The sequence below is a fragment of the Athalia rosae genome, chromosome 1 (assembly GCF_917208135.1).
Source record: "Athalia rosae chromosome 1, iyAthRosa1.1, whole genome shotgun sequence".
Classification (NCBI taxonomy): domain Eukaryota; kingdom Metazoa; phylum Arthropoda; class Insecta; order Hymenoptera; family Athaliidae; genus Athalia; species Athalia rosae.
Window position 1 is genome coordinate 13,245,658 of NC_064026.1, and position 14,866 is coordinate 13,260,523.

The 14,866-nt window shown below is 40.9% G+C and overlaps 1 protein-coding gene across 3 annotated transcripts in view; it reads right to left on the minus strand.

The window, feature by feature from the left end:
- The window catches only part of LOC105687225 (LHFPL tetraspan subfamily member 6 protein-like), a 62,548-nt gene that overhangs the window by 38,536 nt on the left and 9,146 nt on the right, over nt 1–14,866 (minus strand). The gene's annotated exons all lie outside the window — the stretch shown is intronic.

Below are 14,866 nucleotides of genomic sequence, written 5' to 3' on the forward strand. Positions count from 1 at the left end.
TTCAACTGGTACCAAGCCAAACTTGTTTGTAAACTAATTCTCCAACAACTTCCTGCCGATGCAAGCGAGCGTGGGACTACGTTACGAAGGATTAGGTGATGATTAAAGGACCCGTAACACTACCTCATCTGAATATATGCGCCGTAGCTGGTACGTACACGCGTACGTATGTCCCCACTACCTTGTGAACCTTCGTTCCGATTACATCCGATACTAATACGCTCGATGTACGCGTTGATTTTCTCTTGGCTCTTCGATAAGCTCTTCCAATATCAATGTACATTATGCGAACGTCCAAGTTCTGGGGGATCAAACGTGATGTGAAAAGCGGTACCGCGTGGATAATTCAATTACATTCTACAGTTAGATTTTTCTTGATCAACGAATCGGCGATGATTGATTGGGTCATAAAGCCACCCGAAACATCCGTCCATATATCAAACCTTCGTCTCCCGGTAACACCTTCCTTCGCTTCGGGGTGAATTATATTTGACCTATCGCTTCTCCGCGAGGATATTAAGGTCGTTTGGGGATCTGAGTCAACTATTGTAGTTGCGCAAATAGTCCGAAGAATTTTCCGATGATATTTCACCTCCGAATCTCTCCGAATATCACCAGATTAATGTCCATCCAAATACGTAAAATCGAAGAATGGCAATGATTTCTAGGATCTGTTGTACAGACAACATCTAGTTTCGTCTTACAATAGTACACGCGAAATTTTCATTGTACAAATTATTTACCGTAAGTATGGTGGGGGTAATAATATTTTTACGACCTTTACACGGAAGGCGCCTCGAGTAACGCGAGGGTTCGGGTCTAGGATCAGGGACAACCCTTTTACCGCAGGAATATGAAACCTTTTTTGGAGTACGCCATAAGTCGGTATTGGGTTCCCTATGTATTTCGATACTTTGTGAATAATATGGCTTTGTGTGTGAAATTGTTTGTTGGAATCGACAAAAATTCTGCCATACCTTGAGGTATAGCTGCCGACGATATCGAACGCAAACTAGAGAATAACACGATATCATGAAACGTGAAAGAAACATTTTCAGGATACCTACTCACATGTTCCCATTGAAATTGTATCACCAATACCGTACTCGGATAACACGAGAGGTGACCAAAAATTCATCTATGGGTACTACGTACGTGAATCGGGCTTCGTGGCACCCTGCTCACCTGTGCCGAAAAAAAAAGAAAAAAAACAAACAAACATTTCCGCAATTTACTAGCTTGTGCAAAATTAAAGGGAACAATCGGGCCTGCAGGGATAGTTAGACTTCATGAAACATACGGATTCTAGACTAACGGAATCGCTTCGAGGTTCGCTCACGTGAACGGAGGTTCCGATGACAAAATTTTTCATACTGCAGTCTTCGAATGTTCGACCAAATCCTAAATCCCGATTTTCAAAGATCGCGCGAAACAGTTTCCAACGATCGAACTTCGACTTCAGTAACAAGGTGCGGAATTTTTTTTTTAAGGTCTGAGATTCCCGTCAGGTAATGAGAGTTGAACAAAAAATTGCCGATCGTAATCGTAAATGCTGAGTGGCTCGGTAAAAGTGCCTATAAATAATCGTATAAAAGGAAAGCTCGAAATGCAGAGTGTGGATTCCCGGCTATTACGAATGAAACGAGGCTACACCCAAGGGACGCCCGCCCCCCGGGTCGACGAAACGTACTATTCCCTGTACATACACGGTATAGAGGATTATAGAGACAGAGCATTTCGGGAGTAAACTTCAACTCGGGTCGCTCTTGAAATTCTGTTAAAGCTCGCGGACGATACAGTACGTCGTTTCCGTACGTCACACGGTGACTTGTCCGAGATATATACTCGTCCGAAGTATACGTGGAGGCGGATCTACGAGTCTCTTAGTGAATCCTACGTCTCGGTTTTGTCCACGGTGAGTTTCCTATTTTCTCGTGGTCGGTAATTATTCCTGCAGGAGTTGAAAGCGGACTAGACAAAGTGCCTTCAACGGAGTTTCCTTCCCATTATCCGTGCACGCGGGGGTTCAACCGTTCAGTTACCTTGCATATAAAGCAGTATTTATCATCAAAGAGTGTACGGTGACGCGCGACCCCTTAAGCTATCTATAAGTAAGCTGGATAATTCCAAGACTACGTATATTTATTAAGACCGATCGAACGATCGACCGATCGACAAACTTTGTTGTTTTTCAAAACAAAGTTTTAACGCGAGGAAATTCATCTGGCCGGAGGTTCCCGACGCTGAGAATTGCCGAGAACAAATTTTTACGAAATCTTCTCGCCGATAACCGATTTACGATACTCATGACCCGGGACGATAAAGTCCTCCACGGATTTTACTGCGGAATACGTTTCGAGGAAATTTAAATTTTGAATGGTTCACGGATATATGTATATATATGCCGTGACCTTTTTCACACCCATTCGCCGATTCTTCGGTTATTTTTATTCGAGAGTGCTGCTTTGGTTAGACGGTAACGCAGGACTATACGTCTGTCTGTGAGAGGGTGCCTACATTTCGGTGATTTTATAAGACTGAAAATTTCCTCGCCATTGTCAAGTCAATGTTATTCATACCCGCGAGCGTTTCATCGCGAGATGAAGAAGAGAGAAAAATGAATTCGAGATACTCGATTGTTTTCCGCTTTCCAGGAATATAATTCTACAGGATTTCGTCTCACCCGCATAATAGCGTGAACTTTCCAACGTATTTGAGATGTAACCGGGAACCCGAAGCATGTATAACATCCGTAAGACAGAAAGGAAAATTTATCTTCCAGCTCCGAGATTCAAAAAGGATTCCTACCATCCCCATTAACTCTAACAACCTGTTAGACTCTGAGAGATTGTTATTCTTCCGAAGGGATGTTCACTAGACGATTGTACCGAGTTAAAATTGACACTTCAGGTATTTCACATTTGCCATACCTTCCGCATTGGCAGTTTTACACGTGATCGTAACTCCGTCAGAGTTACTTATACTTATGGTGGTACAGGGTGGCCACTGACGAAATACACAATTTTAGCTGGCTGATCGCGGGGTCTAGCCGAGTGAATCGTGCAAAGGTACAAAGATTGTCGCTCGATTTCCGCGTCGAGAAAAGCTCGACATCCCTCGAACCCGGAAACAAATGCCCGGGTGGTGGGAAGTTGGTTAATTGTTCACGGGTTCAAAATACAGGGAGACTTCTCCGCAATTTCCCTCTGGGCTTTGGTTCTCCATTCTCTCGCCTCACCGGTTAAGGTAACTTTGCTAAATGCCCGGGGAGGGTAGAACGGAGGATCCCTCGATGGTATTCGCAGCCTACAGGGGGAATAGGGGCGTACAGCCTTTTTCGGGTCACTTTCCAACGTGCGCCAAAAGTATCTACCGCTGTTCTACTCGTATTTCAAGGATTTCATTTCCCGTCAGCTCTACGTATGCGATAGACGATAGCGTTCGAACGTTGCGCTACTGAAAACAAACAGAATAACACACGTATCTTTTCGTTTGTGCGGTGTAGCGATGACGGCTACACGTTGAAAAAAAAAACACACAAGAGAAAAAAAAGAATTTACGAGATGAAAGAAAATTTTACTGCTAAAAAACTTCATCGCACGGGTTTATTTTACGCCGTATTAATTCGGCGACAAATGAATTCAAAATACAATCGGAAAAGACTCCGCGCCCGACGCTTACCGGAGAATGATTTCTCCTTTTTTCTCTCATTTCTTTTCCAACTTCAACTACATTATATGCGCTGAGCTTTTGTTATTTCACGGTATATTGCGACACACATGCCTCCAACGATCATCGTGCGTTGACCAAACGAGGGGTGATTAATTGCATGTTTCCTCGTTGAGTAGGTAGGTATGCATGGGGTGAAAGACATACACAGCTCTATACACAACGTGTGATTTACTCAGCTTAGCGTAATTTCTTCCCAGGGAATACGCGGCGCCACACATCTATGTGTTACATGTTCGTACGTGTATAGAGGGGGGATTGTTAGGAGTGTGATTTACGTGAATTTTTCATCGCGTGTGTATGATTTTTGTTGTCCGTGATTTTTGTAATCGTTCGAGCTGCTAACGAATCCTCGCTCCACCGTTTAATAGAGTGAAATTTGAAAGAGAAAAAAAAAAAAAAAATTCATCGCAACATCGCGCCATTCGAGTACATTGTGCGCGTGTCTCGCGGATTGCCACGAATCCGATTCGCATGAGGCCTCTTTTATATACCACGAAATAGTTATAAAACAGGCCAGGATAAAATGGGATCCCGGAAGCTTGCGCGGGCGCGGCTTATTTCGGGAAATCATTGAAAGCTTCTACAGCGAATTTATCGGATGTACGGCGGTGTATATGTTCCCACACGTATTAGTGGGTATACAGTAAATATATATGTATGTGTGCGTACGCATACAATTTATGTAATGTGCGAAAGTTATGTAGGCCTCACGATCGGAGAGAATAAATAGAATCGCTACCGTGCACGCTGCCGAAAACACGGCAAGATTTTTTTCCCTACTCATACGTGAAAATAGTTGAATTTGGCGGCCTGCTGAAAATGAACGGAATACGCTATTTCTCAATGAATGAAAAGCGCGTTAGGAAATGGCGAACCATTTTTCCACTAGTGAACAAAAATTGTTTTTGTCCACTCGTAGAGCAGATAACTAATTCCGTACAGTGGCGCGCCATGAACTGCATCCATCTCGCGAATGCGGCAGATTTATTGATATGACTAGGGAAACATAGCACGTGAAACTCGTAAGCAGTGACGATTCTGAGCACGAGGCCTATTTTGAATTCGCCTTCAGATCGTGCGGTTAACTTCACACCCACTCAGAATCGTAATTTTTTGCCCAATCATTGCACAATATACTATTTTCTAATTCAATTTTTGAATTACGGTGAGCTTAGTATTCCTGCATGCATGTTATTACAACATGAACGACGAAAAGTAGTTACAATACTCAAGTGAGACAGCAATAGAAAAAGAATTGAAGTTCTCCCCGTATTCTTCGTGAACAGATCAAGCGGATCTGCAAACTATTCGTTCTGGCATCCCTTGTGTGTGGAGATTGGGTTAATATATTGTATGTTCGACGTTTGTAGTTTTTGGTAAAAATACTCGTTGGCAGTCGATTTAGCAGTTTATTTTTAGTTGTTTTTTTTTCGTCGGTTTTCTTTATTTTCTTTAGCAAAGGACAGATGTAACATGACGCCTGAATATCAAGCGAAGCGATTCCAAGAGCGAAGGAGGATCTCTCCGAATGCCTCGGCGAATAATCAATTTGACAAAAGTTACCCTCGGATTCAAATTCCTTGGAAAATACAGATTCGTATCAGTCCCGAGTCGAGATGCTTATTGGACTTTCCCGAATTTCATTTCACGCGAATCTCGCTCCCTTAACGCAGCTACACGATGAGTTTCATCCTGATTCGCTTTAGTTTCCAAAGCTTCGGTAATTAATCTCATGGGACACGTGTCTAATGTTTCTCTAGAGCTTTCGAGTCGTTCGAAAGTTTTGGATCGTTGGAATAGGCGACGAAAATTTCAATCGCTCGACCCACGACGCGACGCGGCGCTATGCGTGGTGATACGACATCCGACGATCATCCCGCGTAAGTATGGCACAGTCCAATTATACCGGGGAAAAAAAGGGAACTTAGTGTTGATAAAAAAGTGGTACCGTACGGGTATTACCTCGCCCGTAGTTTTGCAGTGGCTCGTCGATCGGTAGAAAACAGCTAACTCAACTGAAAGGCAAATATGAACTGCACAGGGGTTTCGCAACGCATATGGAATTGTTTTTGAAATCTCTTGTTGTTAACGAATATTGTCACAGTATACGCGTGTATATTTATCTGTCTATATCTGTTATCCCTCTGATGTCGATACGCAAAATTCATGATGTTGTATTGTTTGCAAAGGTCGTATATATATACGTGTGATTGATATCACTGTTTACCACCGTTGCATGTCATCAACGGTGCACAATATCAGCAAACGTGTCGTACGTACATACATACATACATACATGTACACGTATACGCACACGAGAGATCATGCCGACCGAAATGTTAATGCCAGTGAAGCCAAGTGATGTTCATCGGGCGTGGAAAATCCCGAATTCACTTTCTAGCAATTAGTTGTTTTTCCTACAACAAATATTTGGATTCACCGAATCACGCGACACGTGCGATGTATTATTATTCATTGAAGGTTGCATAACGAACCGAGATTTTTTCGACTAATCAAAATTTCGTCGAATCTTCTTGTTTTATTTATGCTTGCGTTCGTTCGTTCTTTTTTTTTCGATGCAATTATTCATTAATTTTTTTCATCTATTTTCATGGTACCCTCAATTTCATTACGGAATATTTGGATTCAAATTATTCGATCGCAGTCTTGCCTATTTATTTTTTCATTTTCATTTAGCTTACACGGTCCGCTGGGTCGAAACAGATTATACCGCTCTCTCTCTCTCGCGTCTAGGATGAAAAATTTAATTTTATCCATCTTTTTTTCCTCTAATCAGATACTTTCGTTTTTCCATTGTGAGACGTTCTAACCGTGTTGCGAATTTGCTGTGCGAACTGGGGTTCATATTCAACTATTAAGAGCACTATGCACTATGACTGGTTCGAGAATTAGAGAATGTAAGCAGTGATTAACATACATGTGAAGCAGCCGCCGCCAGATCCTATACTCGTGTAGACCAGAGGGAGAAATTCAGGGAGTAAGTAATCGGACCACTTCCAAATGCTGCGAATTCAGAGTGCCTCTGTACTACTCCTTTCCTCCGCCTTTGGTCTCCCCCCCTTCATCCCTCTGAATGAACCACCCTGCGCGGGTGGATCCCGCGAGTCCTCCAACTAGATTTTATGGCGTACCAGACCAGACGCTCTCGCGACCGGGCAACGATAAATTTCCCTTAAAGGCCAATACGGAAAGACCGGTTGGCTCTATACACCCCGTAAGCAATGCAGACTAGACCGAATTGAAGTTGGAGGAGTGGTGCTGCAAACGTGGCGTCGTCCCGATATACCCTCAACTTTTATTTCCATGCAGATCAGATCCCGCAAGGATTATACGGAGACGGAAACTCTCTGGATTGATACGCGGAGTGCGTCAGAGATACGTCGAAAAGTGCGTTACGAAAAATTGACGAGGAAGTTACCAGATGGAAGCGGGTATTGTTGCACGACGGTTCATTTTTACCGATCGTTGGCGAGAAAAAATCATTAGGGCAAGTCGAGGTCTCGGATCCCGGATTCGGCTGATTTCTGGCCTCGGCCCTCAATTTCTACTCCGTTTCCTGGATTCGCTGGGTTTCACGTAATTTTCAAGGTGCCTAGCTCGAGATAAATGAGGTGGCTGAACGGAAATAAATTAGGAGCAAATAACCCAGCGTAGTGGTCCGGGTTTAGCGATGTGCGAGTCGGAGCTCGTGAGGCTTGTGCAACGCGCAGTTATCTCTATATGTGTAACACGTTACAGCTCCACCTGTGTTTATCAACATTTGGAGGTGGGAGATGTTCCTTTGGGAAATTTCAAATCTCAGTAGGCCCGGTGAACTATGTTGGTCCTCTGTGTTGAACATCAACGTGAAAACCATACAGCTGATACCACGCGCGGAACACACCCCGTCCCGTTCCCCCCATTGCAATGCAACAAAGTTATGCGAACGATGAACGGCTCATCCCTTGGCGCGGCACCACCTAACAATGGCGAAATATTACACCGTTAACGACAATACCGTTGCCAGAGCCTCCGTAATATAATTGATGATCATTTACTTCGTCATTATTGGGATCAGTTTAATTGTAATGTGAGAACTCATGTATTGCTCTCCAATGTTCCCTTTTTTATTTTTTTCACACATTGGAACAGTTGGACACATAATTTGACGTCACGAGTAGCATTTTTGCGTTGCGGTCACGAAGTCATGACAATTTTCGCCGCTATCATCCGGAGGCAAAAAAAGGCTAAAAATAAGAAGGAGAGAGAGAGAGAGTAAGAGAGAAAAATGGATGATCCGGTATGGATCCGACAGAGTCTGAAATCGAATCTGTCGAACGAATCGTAGGTATATATATATAACCCGATGTGAAGAGCGGAATCCATTACAGCTGTCGGATCGCAGGGACTGTCAGTTGCACAAATATGAGAATCAATGGTATCTGACTAAGCATACGGTAATCCGAACCGTGAACGTGTCAAACAACTAAATGACGTATCGACGTCAACGGAACTCACAATCAGCTGATTCTAGTCAAGGGCCATCTGAGAGTGTAATAAAACGAAGATCGTAATCGTAATTCTTGCATGGGCCGATCTTTCGATTTTGCAGCCGTCTGTAAACCTACCGAGTCGTCGTCGGTCTGGCAGACATCTAATTACATGTATTATTCGGAACTCAAGCATAGGGTGTACATCGGATTCACTTATACTCACCCCACACTAAGCGGATTGTATGCCAATGTGGCAAATGTATCTTCCCTCGGAACCTTGTTTCGGTATTTGCATGTTCTCAAAGCAGGTAAAATGGCGAATTGTTCGAACAACGAGGGATCAGTATAGCACAGAATTTCAGCTCTACCGTTGTAACTTGGCGCAGGAACGGCTGAATCCATTGTGAGAATCGTAACGAGCTCGAATGTGTTCTGCACTTACTTAAAACCGAGACGAACAAAAAACAATTCGAAAAACGAATTCTATGGTCTTATATTTAATGAAATACATATTTTTATTTCAACACATTCTGTACAGAGGTAGAACGGATAGCGGCGTGCAAATACCTGGCTGTAATTGTTAATAGCCCTATTAGTAGGCTGGCGCACATAGAAACGATGTAGTTGAGACAATTGCAGCGCTTGTTAGACTGGCCATAAAAATACGCTCCACCCCTCTCGCTGACTTTGCAAAGAACCTGCGGGACGTTGGGCGTCGAAATCTCTACACTTCGTTAATATACCTGATAGATGTACGAATATTGTCGCGATGGTAGTTCTATTATCGGAAATTAGATGAGACACCCCAAAATCACACTGACAAAAGCGCGGTGCATATCAATTTGAAGTGAAACGCATTGCAATCTTACAAAGGCGTTACGTGCAAATTTGATTTTCACTCGATTTGATAAGGTTTATATTTTTTAACCTAAGGACATCGAGAAGCGTGTTGTAACTTGAGAGAAAATCCGACTTTTTTTTATATCACGTATTCTGCTCAAGTATCGGTGATTAATTTCGACGATAAGAGAACGGAATGAAAAATACGAATTAATGATCACGCTGTGTGAATAACAAAATTCATAATCAAACGGATTAATAATAACTCGGAAAAAAGAATCAAACACACAAAAAAAAAAAAAAAAAAAAAAAAAAAAGGAAAAAGAAAAAGAAAGAAAGAGAGTTAAAACAAGAAAATCGACAACGTGTCATCGCTAATAATCTCAGCGCGCTGTTTATCGACGCGAGTTAACTGAGGGGGGTCGTTAACGTTTAATTGTGTTATTAGTATCGGATTCTCTTCATATTTATTACAGCTCCATTTACAAAAGCTCCGCGCTGATCCGACGATATTACCGGGACTTACCTGTTTCAAATAATGAGGTTCATCGGAACCGGCGTTTTTCGGAAAAGGCACGCTTCGCTGGTTTTCTCACTTTCCGAATAAAAAATACATTTCTACGTTGATTCGTTTCGATTATTTTTCTTCAGAAAACACCCGATAATCGTCCACTTGTCATGTGTAAATTTCTCGTTTTCATTTCTCGAGCGTATCACGCTGTATTTTATTCGGGACTTTCCGATAAAGGAAATACGCACATCGACTGATTTCGATCAATTCGTTGCTCGGTTCACTTCGATAAAAAAATTAGATCACGTCTGTAATCAACATCCAGTGATGAACATAACACATTCCTTTGCGCTTCTCATTAAAACATATTATGCCCTCTGCCCAACGAGAAATGCGAAGCATCTTTCCAACGAGCCCCCCTTTTTCGATATAGAATTTCGTTTTCGTAACCAAAGGGAATTAACTCGCCACCGAATCCACTCGGAACTTCCCTTTGGAATCTATTGTACCATGATTCGTAAAGTTTCGGAGCATCGAACAACAATTTGTATACGAGTGTATCAGGCATTCATATAATATGTCAGCACTTGTTTGAATCGAGTTCACAATAATATAATAATGGACTGTGAAACAAACTCTGCGAGCAACAAAGTTGGGCGTTTCGTTAGAAATTTTAGTTATTAGCCACATTCATTTGACATCCTTTGTTCAAACACACAAAACTACACACTCCAAGGAACCCGTATTGAATTCGATGCGAAAATGTTGGGAGATTTTTTCACACACGCTGTACGAAATTACTGATGCTGTTTTACATTTTTTCGTGCATTACTTTCATGGAACAATGACAAAGCTCACATTTTTTCAGATATTCACATCCATATTGTCAAATGAATTCAATTAAGTACGAAAGGAAATGAAGATGCGTTGCGTACATCTGCTTTGTACATTTCGTAAGACATCTCACGGTAAAATGTATTGTAAATTTTGATACAACTTTTGACAGAGAATCTCCGAGTTCAGACCCTGCGCCTTTTTGTTGGTAGTTACTCGTTTATAACGAAATCAATTAATTAGGAAGAAATGACTTCTCGTTAAGCGTCAATCGCTCTGATCTGGTCAATGAAGAAAAGAATTGATGAAATTGAATAAATTTTCTGAAAACACAAAGATAACTTTTATCAATCGTTACTGAAGTTGTTACAAATCTGATTAAGAACTCGAACCGAATCATTTTTTATAGGACGAGGAATGCTACTCGTAACGGCAGACCTTGTCGTGTGCGAGTGACGCATACGAAAAGCACACGTCACACCGATTCGCGCAACTTTGGCACCCCGCAACCGTTCACCTGTTCGTCCCAGACAATTATTGGCCACCCTGTGTGTACGTAATTTTCTACACGAGTATGTTTCATGAATACATCTAAAAAGCGTGGAATTTATTCTTTTATCCTCAAACAAATAATGTATACAGGTACCTACCCATGTGAAGTGCCCTAAATCCGAACGTCGAGTTTTCATATTGTTTTACGTAACCGTTTGTCGAACAAAGAGAGATGAATAAACATTTTCGGGTAAATTTTTTGTGCACAAAATACATACATACATACGTATATTTATTTCTCAATTTCTCGTCTCATCGTTCGATACTCTTCATGTCAGATTTCGATATTTGGTGGACTTAGAAAAAAACGAAACGAATCAAACCAAAAAAGAGAAAAACCCTTTCACGTTTATAATTCTTGACCGATCTCTGGCGTCGTGCAGAACTCTGTCATTTCAAATATACCTTCTGACAATGATCGGTTAATCGGTTCAAGTTTCATTTCGATTCTCTCAATTGTAAGAGGAGGCAAAATTATCTCGTCGGAATCATCGCTCGACCAACACTTGCAAGCGACGACTCAATAAGCCGAATTCATAATCAGACAATTTTCTATCCCTTGGATCCGCTAGTACCGTACAACAAGTATCGATACGTATCATGTTATAGCACAGCAGGAACTCCATCGATGCGTAATGAAGTTTCATAGGTGATTGTCGATTACATCAAATCATTCGACAATACAGAAATTTCGATACGCACGATAGGAACAACGGAGTGCCCCAAAATTCACATGAAAATACCCACTACGAGTTCTATACGGTCGGATTTAGCAGCACTGTGGCGCGTAGCGTTGCGGCTCAACATATACCTATATTTACCTGCAGACATTGGAAACGAATAATTTAGTTCAGTCGGATAAATCAGTCTGCACTTGGTACTAGAGTGAATGACTTTGTTAACTCGAACAACGGACGAACACGCGATCTTGTACCATCATAAATTTCTACAAATTTTTATTCCTTTCGTTACTTTATCATTCGATTAGTTGGATCAATTCCTTTGAATGCCGTAGTCGGTACACGGGACTACAAGAGGTGGGATATCGCATATGAATATATAAGTAATCCAACAGGGATATTAAATAAAAGTCTGATATCCGACAAGGGATGCAATGTATGTATAAATTCTTTCTCTTCTTTTTTTTATTATAAAATATAATAATAATACATAACATTTATGATATATATATAAGTATATACAATTCGTTTAATTTTAATCTTTTCGATCTTCTTTTTTTTTTGTGAATTATGAATTTCATTTTTTTTTTTTCTTACGGATAACCATTATATCGTTACATAGCTGCAGTCGCTAGATACATATATTTATCGGAATATGTACGTATAGATATATAGATACAGGGTAGGTGGGTAGTTAGGGTCGAGGGTAGGTACTATAAATTTCTCGCTTTCTCGCATTACAATATCTGTACGCTACGCCTGATGAAAAAACATTTGTTAGAAACGTTGCCGTTTGGATGGTGTTCACCTCGCCTGTTTCAAAGTTCCGCGAGGTCTGTGTTCCAGTTGGGATTTATTCAATTATTTTTTTTTTTTGTTTTTTTATTATTTTTATTCACCTTTTTAATACATTTACATCGCACATTCCACGTTCTATATATTAATCCCGCACTCGGTAACCTTTGCTATCCTCTCATCTATATTTTATTATTATTTTAATCTGCATAAGGAACACGCGCGATTCGATAGACGCGATTTACTTCCGCATATCTTCGTCCATGGATAAAGTTTTGTGAGAATAATGTGCTCTTGATTACGTTATAAGCTCACGGTACGTTTTTAGAATTTTCATGCGTTATAATTCAGTAAATTTTTGTGGGTGAAATTTGTTTTCCTTCCTCACGGGTCGTAGATTTTTTCAATTATCTTATTCCGAGTAAATTTTTTCCCTCGATTCGTTTTCCTCCATTGATCATTTTTATTTCTCATTAGTTTCAAATTTTTTTGTTTTTATTTCTTTGCATTTTGGAATCGTTCGATTGACTGACATTCGATTATCAATCCGCAGATGAGTTTTGGGTAAAAATTCGCTAAACTCTGTACTCGTCAACGAAATGTCAAACAACTCTCATTCAAAATTGACAGTCAATTGGTTCCAATCTCAAACCTAGTCTCTTGACTCATAACGACGGTGAGCGTGTATAGTCGATCGTATAATATAACCATATCGTTTACCGTATAACAACCGAAAATCTATACGCCTAGATACATGTAACTGCAGTAGATCAAAGCTTCACTCGTGTAAGCTTGATGGAGCAAACAATTTTGCGAAATTATTGCGGTACACCGACTTCGTGCATTCTTTCGAGAACTTTGAAAGCAGGTTTCACCGCAAGTTTGAATACTTGAGCGTCTTTCGCGAGGCCCGAATAGTTTTACTCGAGTTACCGTAACCCCTGGCGCATGGTAAAACGCGAGTGTCTCGCTGAACTTTGAGGGTTCTGCCTATACTTACGTAAGTACGAGAAAAAAAAAAGATCGAAATGAGAAGCAACTATGAGTGGTGGCACGGCGGCCGCGTAAGGCTAGAAATTTTCTGTGTACGGAATGGGTAACTGCGCGACATAGAAAAAAAAAAAAATAGAAAAATGGAGCTTGGATTACGTGACCGGTGAACTTCGTCTGAAATATCAAGCGAGTAAACGTTCAATAAATTATCAGCTCTTCAAGGTTGAAATTAAAGTTCTTCTCCGTGGTGAGAAATTTTCAGTTGACTAGTGCGATGACGAGCGGTTTAGGTGGAAAAGCTGAGTATCATCCAACTGTTTAGAATGGATGTCGTTAACGAGTTCCGCCGACGTGACTCGTCAACGGGCAAAAGAATAAATAAAAAATAATTCGCGGACGCCAAGGCGAAATATTCATACCGTAGTGCATATCCCGCGAATTAAATGTCGACGTATCAAACATACCTCTGTTTGCGTTATCGTTTATTATTTTTCAATATGGTTGGAAATCGGTTTTTTTTTTTTTAATCAAAACAGTTGCAGGGTTCATATTCTGTCGTCAATCAAACGTTCACCGTTGTAAACAAGGATGACACGAATAAGGGGGGAGAAAACATCGTCGATGTAAAAAAAACAAAAAAAAACAAAAAAATCTGATAAGATATTAATTCAATTGTTGTTGAGGAATTTTATGGAACAGGTCGCGTTCGCGTAACGAATACAAATACATAGTTTTTACGCGGTGATGCGTGACTGCAGTGGCGGTGTACGAATTGTGAAAATATCATACGACATTCATTGCGACAAGTTGTAGCGTTGGTGCAGCTGACGGGTAAAAACGGCCGATGGGTGAAACCGTTCACCATACATTTACATACAGCACCCAGCTTGCGGTTCCATACGAAAAGCTGAACCAACCCATTTAACACCGATCCGAAACAACGAACCGCTAATTTCTACAACGTTGAAATTTCAGCTGCGCGTTAAATTTGTTTCGTTTTCTAGTATTATTTTTACGTGAATAAATTAAAAAAAACAGGTAAGAACCGTACAAAATACATAATTACGTATGGAGGTAATATCCTCTTCGGACTTGAAATTGTGAACGAGCTTTCGGAATGATCTGGATGCAATCGAAATTTTCAACTTTATGCAGCTTTGCAAGTTAATCGAACAATTTTCCTAGAATCGAGCGTGCGAGTTGCCGAACAAATTCCGTTTGAAATGGCTGAAATTCTGCACGAAAGATTTAAGAGAAATTTCTCCGAAAAATTACCCACAAGTTCAGACCTTTTCGGTTAATTGTAGCACATCTACGAACATGTACTGTTCATCCGATCAGGACTGTCGGGCGTATTTAGTTCACAAGTGAAATGACATCGTGAAAATAAGAAAAAGTCTTTTGCTAACAGTGTGATACTGACAACGTCGAAAGGT